Genomic DNA, 23,077 nt, shown 5'->3' with positions numbered 1-23,077 from the left:
TAATGTCCTGAACTGAAGTATACACAAGTGACCCTTTTCCGCAGTTTGTCGTTATCAACATACTATTTGCAACCATTTTTCACCACAATTTTTATACACCTTGAGGCTTAGTTATTTTCACACACACATTAAAAATCAGCCTAGCAAACATTCTTTTTTTCAGTTTAAATTACCTCCATTTTTTACACACTTTTATTGAAAGATTTGCTGCAGATATGTAATGACTTATGTTAAGGCTGTCTGTAGTCGATTCCGGGGAACACCGCCCCTGCGGCCCGGTCCTAAAGTAGGCTTAATGAATAATGACCAGATCAATAAGGCTCTTGGTGCTGGTCAAGAATGAAGTTGCCATTAATTACGTGTCCACTAGCATGGCTGCTAGTTACCGCAAATATGTGGTGGTATATTCACCCACAGGAGAGTGACACTGCCCAAAAAAACTCTCCTCTCTGTAAAACCTTAAAAAATAATCTTCGTATTTTCAATTTCCCCCCAAGACTCTCTTCAGACTGCTGATTAAAGATCTGAGGTGAAAACGTCGTAATTTGGCAAATTAATCTTGCTAATGACCTCGAGCTTATTACTTGAGCAGAAAGTTAGTAGATGCATTTGCAATTAGCAAACTGTATTGGCTCAAGCTTTCCTATACTTTTATTTTTTGCTCCTGGAAATCACCTTGAAAAAGATAAATCGAGAAACGTCTGCAAATTTCAAGTGAAGAAAAAACCACAAGTTGCAGAACGAGCTCTGAATGCGACAACATTTCTGCGTAGAGCTTAGAAAGCCATGCTTTCATACAGCTCAATAGTGGCAGCGGGCCTCCAGTAACAGCCTGGTTCACCAGACTAGCACCAAACGAGCCTGGCGCATGACCGGGGTCACGGAGTAGTAAGACTCTCGAAACTCGCCAAAGTAACAAGATACAGACAACACAGAGCGAAACGTTATCGCAATAAAACTTGTTTTGCAACTTGTTTTTTTTTCCAGTGTCGGCAGCACATCAACTGGATCCATCTCGGAGTTCTAAACAGACGAATACGTAATATATTCGTTCCTCCTCCTCCTCACACGTAGCTCAGCGTCTACCTCCTCCATTCAGACAACGGTTTCTTTACACTGGTCTCCTACAGCTATCAGGAGACAGCCAGAACGAGGTAACCAAGTTGGTGAATGAGCAGGCACTTCATATGACTATTTTCACCGTCAGCCATTTTTTTTTTTTTTACTTACTATTCCTCCTGACGAGCAAAGCACGTCATAGCCTTCCTGATTCAAGATGCCAAGTTTCTCTTCTTGATTTGAGATGCTTAGCTGCTCGATTCGAGATTCTACTCTTCTTGATTTAAGATGCTAGAGCAAAGTTTGAGTGAAGTCATGACCACTTATATGACCGGGGTGAACGGGGGAGGGGTAAGTCTCCCTCAGCACTAGATGGGGGGCGCACGTCCCCCTCGACGCTAGTACACCGGAAGTGCGGGTAGTGGGAGTACAAGTAGTCCCCTCAATACCAAGAGTGTAGTGAAAGAAGGAGCAGAGGAATTGGGGATGAAGGAAGGGAAGGTCGTGGCTCAATGACTCGCTAAGTGTATGGTAATGTCAGGGAGAAGTAATGACGCACTAGACAGAATGACGGAGCGAGACGGCTGGAGAATGACGATGGAGGAGGGGACCAGAGGACCCCTATGAACAGGGGTGAGGGATGAGGGGATCCCATGTGCAGGGAGCGAAATGAGAGAGGATACCATGTGCAGGAGATGGGGTTCAATGGTAAATCAAGAGCTGCTAAAGAAGAAAAAGAATAGAAGGAAGAAAGGAAAGGGGAAGGATTAGACGAGATAAGTGTGAGGAGACCAAGACTTTTCAACCTTCTTCCTTCATACATAAACGGTATTATCAACAGATTTCCTTCCTGGATGTCTAAAAGAGAACTTCAAGTTCCCCAAATCCGTTCCTGATCAGCCGGGCTGTGGTGCATAAACTGGACTTCATGCGGCTAGCACCAACAACCTGGTTAATCAGGCATTCACCAAGAGACCCTGGTCTGGGACCGAGGAGAAAAGGTGAGAAAAGACCAGTAAAAGAGGTTATGATATCAATCCCCCACAAGAGAGGGGGATTGATATCATGATATCTATGAAGAGCTCTTGATCAAAAGAATTAGGTACCGTTTAATTCTCTGAACCAAACCCCATTACTACTCCCCCCTCCTTGCCTTGTTCAACCTGTTAAACAAACGCTAAGCGCCTCCCAGACACAAAAGCTTTAAAGTAACAATGTTAAATGAAGAGTGATAGGTTAAAATTTTGTAAATGCTTAAATACTTTTAGAGAACTCTACAGGTTAGGTTAGGTAAAATTTGTCAGGAAATAGGGCATGCGTTTCCAGACGCGGGGGTTCTAAAGACGTCGTGTAAGACAATCATGTTGACTACTGCACAAGCTCCTAAAGAGCGAAACGTTGCCACAATAAAATGTCACATTAGTTTCAAATGTTGTCTTATACCAATGTGACATTTTGTTGTGCCAACGTTTCGCTCTGGAGGAGCTTGTGCAGTAGTCATCACGAGTGACTTACTAGTCGTCTAGTTGGTATTGTTTACCATTGTTATATTGTTTACCATTGTTATAGTGATATAACAATACCTTTTTATTCTTTACTGGTTGGTATTGTATACCACGCCCCTTCACCACATATTATTATTATTATAATCAAGGGGGAAGCGCTAAACCCGGAGGATTATACAGTGCCTGGGGGGGGGATGTGGAAGGCATTCAGGCTTAATTCGGGGAACTGGAGCACAGATCCAATTCCCTAAATCAAGAGCCCCTCACCAACATCAAGGAACCTTCCTTGAGGGGCCCTTCACCACAGAGCTAATGACACGAGAGTAGCCATGATTTACCCATTGGTTAGCCATGGAGTAGCCACAGGGTCACTGTGCAACCAACAAGTAACTACTACAGCTGTACTTTTGTGTGGCTATCAGCAGAAGAATGATCAAGCCTCCAACAGTCCTCATGCTGAAGAAAGAACATGGGCTGAACACTTCATATAATAATAATAATAATAATAATAATAATAATAATAATAATAATAATAATAATATTATTATTATTAACAGTATAATAGTCAATACTTCTGGGAAGCAGCATCCCCCTAGGCCCTGTCTCAAACTAGGCCTATTGAATTAAAGAAAAAAAATCCACGAGTAGAAATTATGAAACACGAGTAAGTAAAATTAAGTATAGAGAAATCTGGTGGATCAACCTGAATCTTACATGTTTATGAGACAGGAAAAAGTAACACCCAGGTTACCCGCAGGTCCAGAAGAACAGACTTGAGAATAAGAAAACAACTAACAGAATTACGTCCAACATACACACACTGCAAACCTTAATAAGAAAGTTAAACAGCGAAACGAACAAGAGTAAGCCTAAAGTAAACAAACAGATGAGGAGCTACTCAAAACATGAATACGTGAGAGAGAGGGAATGGCGAGGGAGATAATGAAGAGAGAGAGAGAGAGAGAGAGAGAGAGAGAGAGAGAGAGAGAGAGAGAGACTGACACTCTCCTTGGGGAGGAGGGATGGGGAAGGGTGGAGTACAGAGAGATGAGGGGGAGGAGGAGGGGGATAAACCTTGTGAAAAATGGGCTGGCTTGGAGGAAGGTGTGCAAATGGAGGAGAGGGATTATGGGAATGGGATTACCACAAGCCTCAGCCGCCCAGGTGGAGATGTGCAGGACCTGCAGGCAGAGGCAGGAAGGGTAGAACCTGCAAAAGGTAGGGAGAGTAAGATCTGCAGATGAAAGGCAGACCCTGCAGGTGGAGGGGAGGAGGGGAGGATTTGCAGGCGGAGAAAGAGAGGGTAGGCTCTTCAGGAGTAAAGGGCAGGACCTGCAGATAAAGGGAACGAAGGCAGAGTCTTCAAACGAAGGAAGGAGAGAATCTGCAGAAGGAGGGAATCAGTGCAGGATCTGCAGGTGGATTAAGGGAGAGAGGGAAGCCTTAAAGTGAGCAAGGGGAAAACGGATAGGGGGTAAAAGTGGCGCACTGGAGGAACTGGTTGAAATTCGATCCCATTTTACTAATACCATTACACAAGAAAGTGTTACGGACGATTGAACTGAGAGAGCCCATTCCTATTGTCCTTTTTTCCTCCCCGCTCCACTAGTGGCTAGAGAAGGGAGGGTAGCAGCAGGAGTGGGTAGTAGTTGAAGTGGATAGTTGCGGAAGTGGGTAGTGCCTGGATGGGTAGTTACTGGAGTTAGTGAATGGCGGAAGTAGTGACTCGAAGAGAACTGGGGATGAAAACAAGAGTGTTACAATGTTATTGTATTTACGGGTGTTATGGAAACGTCAGCTCTTGAAGTAGTCCTGTATATAAGGATAAGCTTACTCGGTATTGTCTATAAAACGTCATAAGATTAATACATGCTTTTGACTGTCAGCGCCAAGAGATCTGAACCTTCGGAATAGACTGCAGACTGACAAGGAAGCTTGTCTGAAGACACGCTTCCTTGCAAGAAAGTTAGCAAGGAAACCTGTCTGAAGACAGGCTTCCTTGCTAACTGCCTGGTCACCAAGTCTTACAGCTAGCAGACCTGCAGGCCTACAAAGCCATCGTAACCTAGATTTCATTGTGGTTAAATTTCCATTTTTATACGCTTACGTAACTTACGTCCAACCAACCTACAATAATATAACATATAAACAAGCGTATTTTTTCCAAAATACGCTTTCCAAAAAGGTGACGACAATAACAATTATAAATTTTATATAAATTTTGTTTACACATAAGGATTCGCATTTATGGATGGACTAAAAAAGAACAAAGATGTCGGAATGGAAACCTGAGAGAGAGAGAGAGAGAGAGAAAGGAGAGTGGGGGGGGAGAGCGAGGCTTGGAAATAGGATAGGTATAGAGAAGCTTACTAATGAAGACTGGATGTAAAAGGAACGATAACTAAGACGATGCAGAAAGTGAAAGGCGGAAAGGCAGGAGAGATAAATGAAGACAAAATGACAAAAGAATAGCCGACGGTGGAGGAGAGGGAGGGAGACAGTAAAATGGGAGAAACGACTCTTAGATACAAGTAATAACTGGAAGAGATCCCCTAACCTCCAAGTTAAAAGGGGATGGGAGAAGGAGGTATGGGAAGGAGAGTGGAATGAGGGGAAGAAAGAGAAGTGGGAGGAAGGAAGCGTGGAACTAAGTAACAACTTGAAGGGGGCCCCTAACCTTCGACAAATTAAAAGGGGAGAAGGGGGGTTGGAGGAGCGGGTCTGGGATTTGCTTACTCCACTCATGAATTGCAAATCACGTTGAGTCCCAGATTCCAGGGCGAGGGTGACACTTGCCTCTCCACCAGCAATGGTGACAAAGGCATTCCCAGCGTCGCCACGCCTCACCCCAACGCCTCTCCACCAGCACTGGTGACAAAGGCATTCCCAGCGTCGCCACGCCTCACCCCAACGCCTCTCCACCAGCACTGGTGACAAATGCATTCTCGGCGTCGCTACACCACGCCTGTCCACCAGCACTGGCGAGAAAAGAGTTCCCAGCGTCGCCACACCTCACCCCGACGCCTCACAAGATTGACATCCACACAATTCATTAAAATGTTTCTTTGCCCAGGGCACGTGACGCTTGAAGACAGACGCCTCCCCGATGATTGAGCAGAGAGAGAGACAGGGGAGAACAAGAGAGAGTGACAACCAGGGAGGCAACAAGAAAAAAACAGATTCAGAGAGAGAGAGAGAGAGAGAGAGAGAGCATTCTTTAATTAATGTTTCATGATTTCAGTTATAATTGCAGAGTTTGAGAAGAGGTAGAGTGTTGGAAGGGTGTACCCTCTTAACTCTGACTGGTATTCATGAGATGTCAACTCTTATCCAGTGTTCACTCTCTTGGTAAACTTTCCTTCTCTCTTCTCCCTTCCCTCCCTCCATGTCATCCTTACAACCCCCTTACTCTCATCCCCACCTCTCTCACTTCCATCCACCCCCTTATTCTCCCTCATCCACCACCTCCTCTTACCCTGTACTTCGCTGCCTCCATGTCATCCTTCCAACCCCTCATCTGTCTCTCCTGTTTTACTATCACTATCTACCCTCCAATTTCCTCTCTCCCCTATTCTTTTTTTCCATCGTCTGTACTCCCCGTCGTTTCTTCTCTATTTCTGTCCTCTATTCCTGCCTCGAGCCTTCTCTTCCAATCACTTGATAGCAACTGCTGTCTTTACCACAAAAGCTATGCCAAGTGTTCATGATTCTCTACACCTGACACAACATTAATCACTATCAGTCCTCCCCTCACCGCCCCTCCAGGCTTCCCTGGGTCCCCCGACACACACACACACACACACACACACACACACACACATGGACGTTAAGAATTACTTGTTTTTCATGATGGTAGGGAAGTCGAATGAACTGGAGGCGGATGTGGAGGGAAACTTTTATTCGTAATTTTAAGAATGGGTATAATGGGGATCTGGTGGCTAAAAATCAATAAGGTCAGTAACAAAACTTCAGACATAGGCCGTGAGCCACGATTCGAACCCTTTCCCCTCCGACCCGCAAATAAATTGGCAAATAAACGTTTATGCAAGAACTGACCAAAAGCTGAGCAGCATGAACTACAAGGAGCAGCTAAATGAACTGAACCTGAAAACTTTGGAAGAGAGGAGGACAAGGGAAGAAACTAGGATAGAAGATATCCTGTTCGAAATACAAGGATCCTCTACAAGAAAACTACAGAAATGTGGAAGCTAGAGATACAGATGAGCCGTTGGAGATGTTATGCAAGAGATAAATGAAATAAGCTAACAAACTCCACGAGTAGCTTTAAAGTTGAAAGTAGCTTGAAAAGAGGGGGTCAGGAGCAACAGTTTTGTTCCCAGGAAATACAACACTGAGTACTATGCGTGCTCAATTAACTAATTCTTATCTTCTCGACTCTCTCACAAACCACTATTTACTCCTCCAACCAAACGAACACCACAAACTTCCTACTTCTAGGGAAATGAAAGAATAATGCGTGTTTACCTCTCCGTTCTTGCAACTTCTCATCCTCCCGTCATGATCCAACTAGTCATCTCAACTACATCTCTTCCTCTCACTCGTGTATGCACCTCATACATCCTTCCAACCTGGTCTTAAATGTCTCCCTACAGTCACATCCGCCCTATTCTATACTCTTCCCCGTAATCCTTGACTGTTTAAATTTCACCTCCCTTAACTCCTTTCTGCGTACGAAAGACCAGACTCCTTGTGTAGCCCTTTATCCTGCTCTTCTTGTCTCCCTCTCTTCCTCCTCCGACTATAAAACTGTCCTTTTCCGCCGCGTCTTCTTACGCGTTTTATCTCTAGCTCTGTTGAAACAAAAACTTAAACTTCGGTAGCTGCTGAACTCGTACTGCAATACTTGACAATATCCTCATCACTTTCTTAAGTTTCCAAACTCAGGTCGACAGATTTTATTACTTCATGCATGCAGCCCTTATTATATGACAGATTATGACACTGAACCATAATTTACGAATCCACAATGAAACCATCATATACCATAGTGTAACCTCACACTGAGAGTGTTGTATACATTTTAAGTAAAATATAGTTCCCTTCTATCTCCTTATCTTAAACCAGAGGAATTCCAGAATAAGATAACCAGTGGCCAACAACCTACCTTTTTAAAATATCTTCAAATTTGGCAATTTATTTTGTGCTCTGAGTTCAGGTCTGTAAATCTCGGCTCAATCTGATCTAAAACTCAAGACCAATGGCCAATGTCATTTTGAAGTCACAAAATAAACATTTCTTAGGAACAGCCTAATTTGGGTAATCATCATAATACCTGTGACCGGTTTCGAGAGCTCTTCTATCCGCTCATTCCAGTCTGAGGCCCGGCGTTCTTCTTGACCGCCTGGTCAACAAGGTTGTTTGGTTTAGTGTCTCGCAGACCACAGAAAAAACATCAAAATCTGGTTGTTCATCACTAGAGGAAGCCTGTCCGTCTTTCCAACAATCTTTCTGATATCTACTGGTAGTATGTTGAAGAATCTTGGGACACATATGTTAGCATAATGTTCTCTAATTACATTCATGCTTCACCCTGCTCTTTACTGGGTTTATTCCGCACTTTATTTTATTCTATATCTTACACTCCAGAAAATTGTTATAGGATGAAGAACAGGCCCTTTAGTATCTTTTCATTTATATATAACCAGGCATCTTCATTCCTTATCTTAAACTAGTCTGTCTGCCTGTCTCTCTCTCAATAGTTACTTCCTATTCTGTTTTCTGTCAACCTTCTGCCCCCCCCCCCTCCACGTCCTCTCTCCCATCACCATACATAATCTATTCGCATCTCTCACCAACGTTACTTTATCCTCTCTTTCTTAATACATATCACCCTTATTCTCCTCTCAGTTGCCAATTTCCTCAGCTTCCTCTCCTGACCTCCTGGGAGACCTCACAGACAACAGTGAAAACCTACCTCCCAATCTCTCCCTTCCTGTGGCAGCATCTTCCACGAGGCCTTGCCACTCTTGGTTGATCTTTCTCTCCCCTTCCATCACCCCACAGATTATTCAATTAATTTGACAATCAGAACGAACAGCGGCCCATATCTCTGAGCGCAGTGACTTCCTGGGACGAAACAGCTACCCCACACAGTCAAGGGATCCCTATTCACAACCATGAAACTTGACTAACATTCTGCATAAAACTATTTTTCACTTGCTCTAAAATATCCTTCTGGTTGTAATCTTCAGCCGAGAACCATAATTTCTCTCTCTCTCTCCGTCACGGATTTGTCACGTACCTGTGACAGGTCGTGGGTGCTTTGCTACCTCTCATCCTGTTCTGTGGCCAGGCTTTACTGACGAGTGATGCATTAGCCAGCTTACTGTTATTTGTAGTCTGCGGGTAACTATTGCATAAATGCTTGATCGGGCACCTCCTGCAGGAACTTCTCCGGTTTCACCTGGAATTTTACGTGTGAGGTGCTTGTCCAAGTAACTCCACACCACACCCTACAGGTCCAGCGATCAAACAACTCCACACCACACACTGCAGGTACAACGCTCAAACACCTTTACGTCACAACTACAGGTACAACGTTCAAACATCTCCACACCACACACTGCAGGTACAACAAATACCTCCACACCACACACTGCAGGTACAACAAATACCTCCACACCACACACTGCAGGTACAACAAACACCTCCACACCACACACTGCAGGTACAACAAACACCTCCACACCACATACTGCAGGTACAACAAACACCTCCACACCACACACTGCAAGTACAACAAACACCTCCACACCACACACTGTAGGTACAACAAACACCTCCACACCACATACTGCAGGTACAACAAACACCTCCACACCACACACTGCAGGTACAACAAATACCTCCACACCACACACTGCAGGTACAACAAACACCTCCACACCACACACTGCAGGTACAACAAACACCTCCACACCACACACTGCAGGTACAACAAACACCTCCACACCACATACTGCAGGCACACCGATCAAACACCTCTACACCACACACTGCAAGAATTTCATTACCGCGGGGAAGAATTAAGCGAACATTATGCAGGAATTAAGTTGTTCACTTACAAACTTCTTGCGGTAAGTGGCGTTCCGGCTTCAAGGGACACCCAATAGTGAGGGTGTGGGAAGGGACTTGACGAGGGTGGTTGTGTCAGCGGCCATGACGGTAGTGGTGGCAGCGACCTGGTGGCCATGGTGGTTATGACAAGCATGAGTGAGCAGGTTGGGGTATGGTGGTGGCAAAGAGAACTAAGACAATGGTTGTGACAGTAGTGGTGACTGTAGCGGTAGTAACAACGATTAAGCCAGTGCTAGTGACAGTAAGCCCGTTGAGATGGTGGTAATAGCCAGGCCAGCGGCTGTAAACAAAAGAGGTGGTAGTAAGCAGGTTGGGATGTCCGTGATAGTGGTAGTGACTCAGCCAGTGGTGATAGTACTGAGCAGCTTTTAGTGGTAGAGGTACCAGTTGCTGCCCAGGTGCCCCAGCGTGGGGTACGTCGCTTCAACCTTCATTCCACATTATAAGTTCAATTTATACAGCGTAGCTCCATAATATTTCGCCGTGAGAGCCGACGCAAATACCTATATTAATATCCAAGGGTCGAAATTCAATGCAGTTCACCCTCGTGTAAATCTGTAATACCTGTCTGACAGTTGTTCCAGACGACACGGAACTCGACAGTGGAATACACGGATCACCACAAGACACGGAACGTGATAGCGGATTACACGGAAAATCAGAAGACATGGAACATGAATATGAACCCAAAAAAAAAGAAAATAAATAAAAATACAAGCAGGCCATTCTCGCACATGGGATAAACGTTTAAATCTAAAAGTTACTTGTATTTCTCAGCCACCTCGTTGGCAAATGGGTATATCTGAAGTGTTCCGGGGCTCAACGCTCCCACGACCCGGTCCATGGAGGTGGGTGCAATCATACTGTAACTCAGGGAGACGTACCTGCAGCTCCTTGAATCAAGAACCCTTCACTAGCATCAAAGCACCAAATTCCTTACAACATATATTCTCGTCGTTGCGTTCAATAAAACCCATGACCGTGGGATCAAGTCCCAGGGGGATCCCATCCTCCTGTAGGACTTCTCTCATCTGTAACGCTTTACCAGAATCCTTAAAATGCATTCCATCAATTCCAGCATTCGAATTTCCTAATAAGAAATATATGCAGCCTCAGTTACTCAAGACCAAGTATCAAATATGATTCTTGAGTAGGGAAATAAAAGTCACTGCTTTACCTCTTATCGCTGCATGACCCTTGTCGGTTTAGCGCTTTCTTTGATTGTAATAATAATTTACCTCTTACGCAATAATACTCGAGTTATTCTCTTAAATATTCATGTTTTGTTCGATGATCACGCACCAGAAAACATAACTTTCTCTCATTAATACATTAACAACTTTAATCATAAATATTAAAGTATCAAACTTCAATATGTTCTGCATAAATTATGTAACTTGCATGTATCTTTTAATATATATATATATATATATATATATATATATATATATATATATATATATATATATATATATATATATATATATATATATATATATATATATGCCATCTTTATATCAACAATGTATCTCTTAAATCTTTTCTACCATATAATGTAATAAAATATACCTATTGGTAAAAAAGAATGAAAAGATAAGGTGGTAGGGAAAGTGGAATATTTAAATGGCTTCAGGAAGAAATCCAAATATTCTTCCTTGAAGCCTTTTTATCCACTTCTCCGAGACTATGGGTCCCACAATTTACACCAGAGGTGGATCCTTTTAAAAAATATATATATAGTTATATTTTATTACATAATATCGTACAAAAGATTTAAGAGATGCATTGTTGATATAAAGTTAGCATATGCAGTACATGAGATGTACATGAGATATATGTCTAGAACATATTGTTACGTGTTTGTCACTGATTATAATGAGAAAATCTCATCCAGTTCTTCAGAGCTGGGGCGCGTGCCCAAAATACATGTATTACCCATCTGAAGAGCAGCGTTGAGTCGCTGGAGCAAAAAACTAGTTGCCCTGGGATCCCTAGTTACCTTGACGAGTCTTTTGCCTAGCTCCTTAAGGAACTTAGATGCACTCTTTCCCCATGAGCCAAGGGTCTCTGAGCCTATGGGAACAAACATATAATGATAGGCAAGTTCTCCGTATTTTCTAGACTTTTGGAACTCCCTGAAGCAGGCAGCTGCTCCTCCTTCCTCCCTGGTGTATTGGAGATAGGCATCAACCAAGGTAGATGCACATGTGTAGTCCCACACCACCTGCTTGCCGTCTGTCCAGGTTTGAAGGGTGATATTATCTGGGCGCTTCTGGCTGCCATCAGATCTGCATAGCTGGGGTGGCTCTCTTACTGCTGGGCATCTGGCTGTTGTGAGGCTCCTCTTGATAATGTTATTAACCTCTTCATGTCCTGCAATCTTTCCCTCGGATTTACGGCACACAAGACCATGGTACCCGAATCGGTGTGCTGCTTCACTGCCAAATACACCTGTTTTCGGCGAGAATAAGGGCGGAAAGTCGATGCGGATGGTCTGTGGGTCCGAGGCGTGTGCCAAGGCTGGAGTTGGGAACAGCCAGCAGAAAGTCCCTTGCATGAGGAGCTCTCACTGCCAGAAGGCAGGCTCAATCTTTCCCCGACACACACTAAAGCATTTTTGAAGCTATGTTCTCCACTACTGGGCTATCCCAGTGTGACTGTTTTCAGTTGTTGGGGGTGCAGGTCTAGTTTCAGAGCCTGTTAGATTATTCCAGATCATGGCTCCATCAACGACCTTTTGGTCATGGACATACACATACACACACACACACACACACACACACACACACACACACACACACACACACACACACACACACACACACACGCACACTGAGAGAAAGATAGCAGTCAGTAGGATTCGAAACCACGTCAGAGAAGGCTGGCAAGGATCCCCCAAGTGGCGCTCTAGACCACTCGGTGACTGGGGATAACCCAGCCTCCCGTGACATGGTTTCGAATCCTGCTGACTGTGATCCTTCTCTGTACATACCCGCTCGTTTGTGCGTGGTGCATTTATTTATATATATATATATATATATATATATATATATATATATATATATATATATATATATATATATATATACGCAAGACAAGCCACGGAGGGGTGGAAATCTTTAACTCAAGTACTTTCACACTTTTCACTGCATCATCAGGAGCCGTACGATGTTGCAAGAGTAGCAACAGGAGAAACGAGGGAAAGTTTTCTCAGAGTATAGTAGCGTGAGTGACACTCTCCACAGGTTATATACACAAAACAATCACTGAAAAAAATAGTGAACTTCCAAGTGCTTTCGTGATTTCTCACTTTATTATTTTTACAGTGGTTTAGCGCTTAGTGCTAAGTGCTATTATTTTCACAGTTCGTGAGAAATCACGAAAGCGCTTAGAAGTTCAGTATTTTTTCACAGTGGCTGTTTTGTATGTATGATTACTTGCCGTCCCTCTCACCCTGCTTACCTTGCTTGTGTACTTTAACTACCAGCCCAGCCACTGGGTACCACCTGATAGCAACAGCAGCCTGAGCAGCTTCGCCACCACCTCCAGGATTTCTACAGCATTTTCTGACCATGCTCATACACCACCAGTGTTGGAGGTTAATCCTCTCAGCTCTGACGGCATACATACCCCACAACCTGCTCACGCAAATTACATTCTATTTCCGTAATACAGAGTACGGCCAAGAGCCAATTTAAGAGTCAAGTGTGAATGTTGCGTTCTATTACGACTCTGGAGGCAACCCATTTTATGACTTAGTTCTTGTCGGAATACCAATTTCCAAGGGCTGCAACTCATTCTTTAACTTATACAGTGAGTGGGGATACCAACGCCGACAGACGTGATTCGTCTGCTTATTTCGTTACTGTCAGTTAATTATCCACAAACAAAGATTAAGTAACATTAGCCTAACATGTAACCAATTCCGAGGGTCCTACCCCACCTGGATGGCTGAGACCAGACCTAATACACAACAAAAAATATTAAATTTTTTATAGCCAAACATCGAACATAAATTAACGAAATGAAAAGCGTACGAAGCCTGTCCCATTAGAGGAAGAAGCTGCTGGAGGAATATGTACTTTGAAAACTGACAGCGATTGAAACTGTGTATTTAACTCTCATGACAGAGACAGATGTTATACTCTCCACATTAAGATGCTGTATCTGAAAACTTTACACGTAGATTCAAGATTAGGCATAATAAGGTCTAAGAGAAGAGGAACAAGTAATGTGGGCCAATGAGAAGTTAAGAGGCAAGACCATGAGCTGCAACACAATCCCCGTTCTCACACACACAAGGCCAGGAGCTGTGCATCGACCCCTGCAACCACAAATAGGCGAGTGCCCCCCCTACACACACAAATAGGGAGCTGAGAATCGACCCTTGCAACCACTTATATAGGGAAGTACATTTTCACCTAAACATAATCTGACCCTTCAAATCCTTGCCAATGTGCATCAGCACTGAAGCGAGGGAAGAGGCGAGATGACCAGCGTTCATCCTTGTGTTCAATATTCATAGTGCGTCTTCGATGGTAGTAGGGAAGAGCTCCCCCTGCAGTTACACAATACCCGTCCTTACGCGCCTATACAATTTGGTCTACATTTCCCCGCGCCCTCGTGGTGATTCCCAGTAAGGGTGCGTGAATTGAGCGGCTGTGATAACCAACATTAACTCTCCTGGCGGGGTGCCAAAAGTGCCATCTCCGGCGCTGCTCGTAAAATGACTCTCAGCAGGAACCTATAGGCACTCAAGATGAACGGCTCAGCCACCCATTCAAGTGCTACACTAGCTGCAACATCAACAAAAGCGTGAATCTTTGCACTGTGCGCACCAGCGCTGCTAGAAGTCGCTGCTGTACTCTGATTTGCGCAGTCTCACACCTGTTAATCACAACCTCTAACCTTCTTCCTGAGAGAACGTTGTTGGTGTTTTTCTTACCTATAATTTAACACCGTGGGAAAAGCGACGTGGACAAAAAGCAAGAACGCTTCTTTTCTTAGTAACACACAATATGCGACTGATGGCATTTTACCAAGAAGACATTTCGCCCAACAGGAACTTCAATTCTCACGAGCATTAGTGAGAAGTGATAAAGTCCCTGGTGCGCGAAACGTCTTCTCAATAAAATACCATAAACCGCACACTGTCTTATTTACATAACGGTAAGCAATACCAATGACATACAACGCTCTTGTGGTGTTTCAATTTAAACGGGTCTTCTTCGTACACTTGGAGTACCAAAACAAACTTCTCCACATCATATGTCGCACTTTCATTCTCCACTGTCAATCATCCGCACAAATGTCATTCTTCTCGACAGACTAACGACCAACTGAACCCCCATAGCAGGTCTGATTTATACCGCATTCCCGACCATAATTCTGGGCTGTAGATCACCTATTATAATGGGACACTTAATTGCCACGCGCCAACGCTTTAACTAGAGATAAAAATCTTTATGGCACTGAACCCACTAAACATTTTTTAAACAAAGCCAGTGGACATGTTTTCCGTGATGGATGTGTGTGTGTGTGTGTGTGTGTGTGTGTGTGTGTGTGTGTGTGAGAAAGAGAGAGAGAGATAGGTGGAGGGTAGAATCAACAAACGCTGTTTTCAGTGTTTTATGCTCCCTACAAGGCACTAAAATTAATTCCGTTAGAATAACCAGAGACCAGAAAGGTTGGACTGACCTCCAATAGGAGGTTGTGAGTGCTGACACTTGCAAAACTAAAATGAAATTATAATAATAAAGAGGGTAATCTCCTTCAGTAACTATGATTATACTTCGACCCCTGCGAAGACAACCAGGTGAATATGGAAAACTCGCAAACAAGCGATACAAGATGCAAAACAACCACGGGGGTAGTTGAATGATAGCTCTGGGCCTTTCGTATTGCAATCAACACATCAGGAGCTTGCAACGTTGCAGAAAACAGGAGGTCCAAGCAAACACGATCACAGGAAGCGCCCTTGCTGGAGTGAGGCAGATAGGCTATAGGTAGGAGGCAGGAATCCTGATGTGTTAATTGCAACACGAAAAGTCTAGAGCTATCATTCAACTACCCCCGTGGTTGCTATGCACAACTAGGCGAGTACACTGGCTGACACCACATACAACACCAGCCAAATTAAACCGTCCAGGAGAGAAAAGGACAGGAGCTATGATTCGACCCCTATAAACCGTTAAGTGAGAACACTGCCTTACGTCAGCACACAACCCAGAGTGAAAACCATATCACCCCAGAAACGTGGCTGCCTGGAGACTACCTGGAGGATTTTCCGGGGTCAAAGCCCCCGCGGCCCGATCCTCGACCAGGTTATATATAACCATGGCCAAGCCCTCACCATCACCTGCACAGCCAAGCAAACATTCTCGTTTTATAAAATCTGTGTCATCAATTAGTCGAGAGAAATCAATCCAGCGGTAACGATGGTTATTACGCACCATGAAGTACAAGCTTTTACTGGAACTACATTTCCCTCCGTGGAGAAATTTATCAAGTATTTCACATGACAAAACTCCACGCAGACCGAAACGACCCCCAATGAAAGACTGTCCTGTACCGTGTGCAGGACAATTTACTATTCTCGGCAATACTCTCGAGCTTCTATAAGAAATAATTCAAAACCAAAACAATTTGGAGACAAACCTTCAGAGGACGTTCCTGTTCGCCCTGGACCATTATCAAGTCGAAACTGAGTTGATAATGGTCCACGAAGGACCGAAACATCGTCTTTAGTTTCATCTCCAAATTCCGGGATACCCCTGTGTATGCTTCCATCCCCGATCTTCTGATATTTATTCTTGATTTTATAAATATTAACCACACGCGAGTATAAACACCCAGTCATTATTTTACGATGATCAAATTAGTGTCATCAATTAGTGAATGGAAATCAATCTAGCTGAATTGCGGCCATAGTCTTACGTCCGCTCCAATAAGCTTTTAATCCAACAACTTCAACTGAGTAATTGCCCCATTTAGGTTGAAACGATTTAAAATGCAAAAATATTAATTGCCAATGCTGGAAAGGGAGCAATTCTCCCATACGTTGTTAGGGGGAAAATGAGATAGTATTTCCTCACGTTGCTAGGGGAGGAAAAACGGGATGATTCTCCCTTGCGTTGTTAGGGACAATGGAGTAGTTGTCCCTCACGTTGCGAGGTGAAAGGTTGTGGCTCTCCCACCCGTTGCTAGGAGAAAAGGTGGAGGTTCTCCCACACGTTGCTAGGGAAAAAACGGGATGATTCAACCTTACGTTGTTTGGGAAAAGGGAGTGGTTGTCCCTCACGTTGCTTGGTGAAGAGCTTATGGTTCTCTTTAATGTTGCTAGGGGGAAAAAAGGTGGTTTTCCCACATGCTGCTAGGGGAAAACAGGGGTAGTTCTCCCCTATGTTTCAAGGTGGATGGGGAGGGGGGGAAGGATAGTCTTCCCTTAGGTTGTTGGGAAGATTGGTGTGCTTTAAACCTCACCTTGAAAAGACAGCAACCCTTCTTTGCCTCACTACGGGTAAAAGAGGGTGACACTTCGTCACCTCTCTACGGTGCAAAACGTAGTTTAATAAAAGGTTGATCTGCAATTTGGCTCTGTCTTCGAACGAAACCTTAAGCACATCTTGGTAATGCGTGGATGAACCTCTACCCTGGGAGAGGGGACCGGAGAGGCGGCGCAGAAGGAAGATGGAAGGAGTAAAGGGAAAACTTAAAAAGTCTTCATTCTCCTCCTCTCCTCTTCCATTAGTGAAAATTAGATACCAGACATTCTAAGCAAATATCCTAAACTTGCTTGTAACAGTTGAAATATTAACTGCAAATGATATAAATAACAAAAAAGGCACAATACCGTGACTGGAACGACACACAAATAACTTTGTAAATGGTCCAAGTCGGACCGAAACGTCGTCGTAAGCTCCTCTCTTCTATGTGCGGGTTATTTGTGTATGCAAATGATATATATATTCAGATGTACTCCTGTTAACCCATTTGAAGCCTAGTTCCTAAGCTTTTTCTTTTTGTGTACGTGTACTGTATTACGTTCTTGCGTTACCCTCCACAGCTTGGCTACAGGGTGCATGATTAACTAGTTACTTCAGCTAGTTTATCTTATGAGAAAATCTAATCTAAATCGTTACCAACTTAGGCAGTGCGCCCTTCACCTTAACAATGAGCGCGAAGTTTACATCTTAACAAGAACGATGTATCCCCGGCAGCCAGATATAAGCCGCGGTGAATGCATATATAATTTTATCAATGGAGGTTAAATATACGATAAGGTTAGCTTAGAACTTAAGATATGAGCAACAATAAATTTGGTCTCGGTTTAAACTGTGCAGAATTTGACGCGCTGTAATGCCAACAAGTGGATAAGTAAGACAAATGTGCAACAGCTGGTTTTTATTTTATCGCCGACACGTTTCGGCTGCGAAATACTGCTGTTTGGAGGACGGGTTGAGCTCTATTCCCTCTCCCCATTCTCCTTATAGAGTGCATCTGTTTAAAATATATACCAGTACCCAGAGTTGATATACTCGCTTCCTGAATGCCACAGATCAGAGAAACAAGTCGATAAGAGTTGAGAGGCGGGGCCATGGCTAGATGAGAACAGAGATGCTGGTGCTTACAGCCAACTACTAACGTGATTAACCAGGTTCGGGGAAAAGTCCTAAGCTGGTTAATTACACAATCCCGACAGTGTTCGCTGGTTGCTGGAGCAGACTCATCTGATCCCCAACTGTGGCTTGTAAGAAGTCTGGAGTGACGAGTCCACTTCGACCGTGTGCCTGGGCTCCACAAGAGGCTGAACTAAATGAGTCCACAGGACCCACTACTCCATTTAAGTCCGCAGTAGGATATATTACGCGAGATGAGTTCGTAATAGGACGAACTACGCCAGATGAATCCGCAATACAAAGTTTCCACGATGAATGTTGACTCCTGATTGTAAAGTAGGAACGATGTTTGCTGCTTCTTACTGTGAATGTGGAAACAGTCGAGCAATACTCTTAACTCACACAAGTATATACAAAGCTCCGTACATACAGGCAAACAAAAACATATACAAATAAACAATATCGATAGATTAAACATTGTAGTTACAAGCAGAGTGCAAGAAATAGATTATCTCAAATATGCATGTCGTGCCGAATAGGTAAAACTGGTCAATTAGCAAGAACTCATTTAAAATTAAGTTCTTTCTAAAAAAAATTCTTATACGTTTAAAGATATAGTTTTTTCATCTATGTTAATGTAAAAATCAATAATTTTGTACCAAAAAAAACTTAGAAAACTTACCTAACCTCATAACAAGCTCAATTTAATTTAGCCAACTAAATATATTTTATATAAGCTTACAATAATTTAATAATAAACAAACACAATGAAATATATTTTTTTCGTTAGGTTCAGAATGATTTTTGTGAAATTATTACATACTCAAATTTTCGCTTGCCTTATCCGGCAACAAGAGCGCTGCTATTTAAGCCAAATTCGCAAGCTTTACCTATTCGGCACGACATGTACACACGCACGCAACCCCCCCCCCCAACATACAGCCATTGCTGAGAGATATTCGCATCTGTTCTCGCCTCCGTATCAAACTTCAATTAAGTAATGGGCAAGTAGGGGAAGGGAGAAGCCGGAGAAGAGCTCGACAGATTTGAAAACTTGAAACTTCATAGTTTTTATGGGGTCGTTGCGCTGCTGGGGACGCCTCGCCTGCCCAGCCCTTAAGACGCACCATCTTGTTCATATTTACAACTTGCCGGAATATTCATAAACTTGTACACTTGACAAGACCATATACAAGGGGGGGGGGGTAACCAGAGCCTACGATGTGCCTCATCAAGGCAAGAGTCTACCACAAGCGCCGCTGTTGAATGGTCTTTATATTATTCTCCCATTTGAGAATACCAGTATAAAAAATAGTCAAGAGCATTTAGAATGTTTTCCTTTTTGAAAGCAAATCAGAGTCCGCTACTTGTAAACTAGACAAGTAACTTTCAACTATCTTTTAAATAGCACTCACGGGTACACTGATTTTACCGCGGCAGCGACTACTGATGTGTACACCTCTTAGCCATCCAACGTAGCACAAGAGCATATGGATACACAAAAGGTCTAAGAGATCATTGTATTATAGTGTCAGCCGTTTAGCTGGCTGGATTGTGTTTATATATTTTGTCATTGAAGTTTTTAATGCTTTTACAAATGTATAAGCATAAGAGATCTGTCACTGTGTATCTAAGGTGAAAGTGGCACGTTTTCATGGGGGGGAGTGTAAGCATTACTGGGTAGATTCTATCGTTTTTTTATATGACCACCTTTTCATGTGAAGCACAGTACGTACAAGCGGTGTTTGATTTGAGTGCAGCAGCCAGTTCTGTCATTATATATGTGCTTCTTCAGTATTGTGTAGTCACAGTTGATTATTGTTCACTGCCTGTATCTTGTTACATATTGATTATGTACCCATATATTTTTGTACCTGAGTTTTAAATAAAATATAAAAAAAAAAAGGTCTAAGAGCGAGGCTTCCAATAAAGGGTTAGCAGGAGGACATCTGTTTACAAATTTACAATTTATATTTCAACTGTTAGAACTAAGTCTAGAATGCTTGTTTAAACTATCCGGTATCTTTTCATTAATAAGTACCTTGACATATTACAAAGGTTATTACACTACTCTCTCTATATATTCCTTAGTAAGTGGACAATCAAGCACATACTGTCCAGAGTACAGACACACTTATCACACAGTAATGTGGTGTGAGGATACACAACTAGAAAAATACATCAGTCAGTCAGCTAGACACAGGCGCTTCTATTGACTGCCTATTCACGCTTTGGCAAACAATAGTTATTATAAGTGTAATAAATGGTCTGCAGGACAGGGATAATTAACGATGCATGTAACCTATACACCACCAGTCAAGATCTCTATGCATGATAATATTGCCCAGGTATTAACCTAGACAAGCATAATAAAAACAGCGGTGTTGCGCGTTAGAGGGCGTAACATCAACACATGTAAACAAAATTTCGCTCTAAATAAATAACGTGCAATAGCTTTACTTAGAGCGTAACATAATCCAAGAAAAGGCTTATTCTACATACGTGTGTCCAGTGTTTTTGTTCTTGTTTAAAGCCAGAAACATGACTAATTTAATATCCCATTTACCACAACCAACACCTAATTATATTATGAGGTTAAAAACTCAAATATATGTTAGCAGACCGCAATATTATACATGATACACATTTTCATTCTAAAAAACTGAAATGAGGATAAACTCAAGATAGTAATCACGCTTACAAAACCAACTTCAACAGAGGAACACGCAAGTTAGCAATCCGGCACGCACGCGCTCTCACTCATTCACTGCTGACACAAGCGGGTACACAGTCTCCAGCGCGTGCACATGCTACGGTAAACATGCTAGAGTACGGAAAGGAAGATTAGCTACCTCTATGTCGTGAGTTGAGGGTATTTTGGGTGACTGTAGGCAGATAACCTGCCATGCCAAACAGCTAAAAGTTGCTCATATTGTATATTCTGTCTTCCTGGAAAAAATATATCTACCCTTCCTGAGCTTAAATTTGACTGAATCTTATTTTCTAAAGGTTTAGCGCTTCCCGTGAATGTAAAAATAATAAGGCACAGAAAGGGCAAGAGGAAGAGAGTGAGAGAAAGAGAGAGGCAGTAACCAGGGTCAAAGACAAAAGTAAAAACTAAATCACAGGCGAGCAGCATGGATACTGAGAAGTATTTCTTCAATTTCAGGGTAGTCGAGAAATTAATTGAACTGGATGACCAAGTGGTAATGGCAAACTTCATCCACAGCAAAAAAGAATAGGTACGGCAGAACCCAAGAGGAGAGAACACTGTGAATGTCTGTCGAGCCAGATAGAGAGACAGAGTCAGGAACTGAGGATACGTCCCCTCAAAAACAATACGGTGAGTACACACATACAGGCAAGCAGAAGCACACACGCAGGCAAACACACGTACACCCACCCTAGTCCTTGAGCCTACTAAATGAAGACTGAAACCTTTTTCCTGGACTCATTTTGGGAAGAATTCCTTTCTACTAGTTTCTATGTCACGTCGCCCCCGTTATAGTTTGCCAAGTCATTTAAAACTCATCTGGGATAGCAATGTGATGATAGAATTCCCTCAGAACGACGCTAAACGTTCACAGAGGGGAAGGGATAGTAAAGGGAACACAAGGTGGAATGAAAGAAGGGCGAAAACGGGAGTTGGGGAGGTAAGCTGATGGAAGAATGAGGGACACGATGTACGTATAATTAAAATAGTCAGAGAAATGGAAACAATAAGTGGAGAGGGGGCAGGGGAAAAGGGGGGAGAAGAAAAAAGGAGGGGGTATGAAATATAAGAACACGTACTTGATTCCACAGGCTGAAGAAAGACATGTTGATCACTACAGAGAGAGACAGGGAGAGCGAGAGAGAGAAAGGGAGAGCGAGAGAGAGTGAGAGTGGGAGAAGAGATAAGTGCAGGATTATACAGAGGACCTGGGCGTTCTTGGCCAGACGGAGGCGTAAGTTCTGCCTCGGTGCGCTTCAATCAGCAGGACTGAGTTATCCAGTACCCGACGATTTGCTAGCTTGAGGATGGAACAGCAGACGGTTCACTGGATACCGAGGCATTTGCAGTTCCGGAGCAATTAAGAGAAGTGTGCAAGGCTGTCTATATTAGCATCCGTGGTCGATACTCTCGCGGTCCGCGAAGACGCTTTCCACATGTTACTCTAGTCTAGCCCACCTACTTGACTACAGTCAGGTATCGTGACTTCTCTGGGCTTAGCAGAGGATCGAACTTCTATACAGATTTAACCCGTGCGGATCTTTAGCGAAAACGAGTAAGAGTCACTAGTTTTAGATGAAACGACCTACACGAGCATAGCGTTTCACATACACAAACCACTAACACTAGTCAAGGCGCTCTTCACTTCATGCCATTCTATCTTCTCACACCACTCTCAAAATAACAATAAGATCACTAATTTACAAGCGTCACTACACATTTTTTTGAGTAGGCCCTCAAGTTTGCTTTCCTATCACCATAGCATTATTATGGTCAGCCAGATGATAGACTGCAGGCAACATAACTGATTTTTTTATTATTCAGCCATGTGAAGCACTTAGCCCGTATAGGCGATTCAGCACAAGGAATGGCGCAGGTTTGATCTTCCATGTGACCACGTGACCATTCTTCCCGTATGCCATAAAGAGTTTATAAGTTAAAGGATTATTTTTGTTAGGCAGGTTCAGGAGAGGAATAAGGATCGAACCTCCAGCACTCTCTGCATACGTGTTTGACACTTCACATTAATAATCATAAAATCGAGTGAATTTTCCCTATACAACAGTTGGTGAAGGACTCCTGCT

The 23,077-nt window shown here is 43.1% G+C and overlaps 1 protein-coding gene across 5 annotated transcripts in view; it reads right to left on the bottom strand.

Moving 5' to 3' along the window:
• Nucleotides 1–23,077, bottom strand: part of LOC128688923 (plexin-B) — a gene marked incomplete at its 3' end in the record, with an annotated part of 822,775 nt that overhangs the window by 54,229 nt on the left and 745,469 nt on the right.

Source organism: Cherax quadricarinatus, chromosome 16 (assembly GCF_038502225.1).
Source record: "Cherax quadricarinatus isolate ZL_2023a chromosome 16, ASM3850222v1, whole genome shotgun sequence".
Lineage (NCBI taxonomy): Eukaryota > Metazoa > Arthropoda > Malacostraca > Decapoda > Parastacidae > Cherax > Cherax quadricarinatus.
This window is presented reverse-complemented; position numbering and strand designations above follow the sequence as displayed.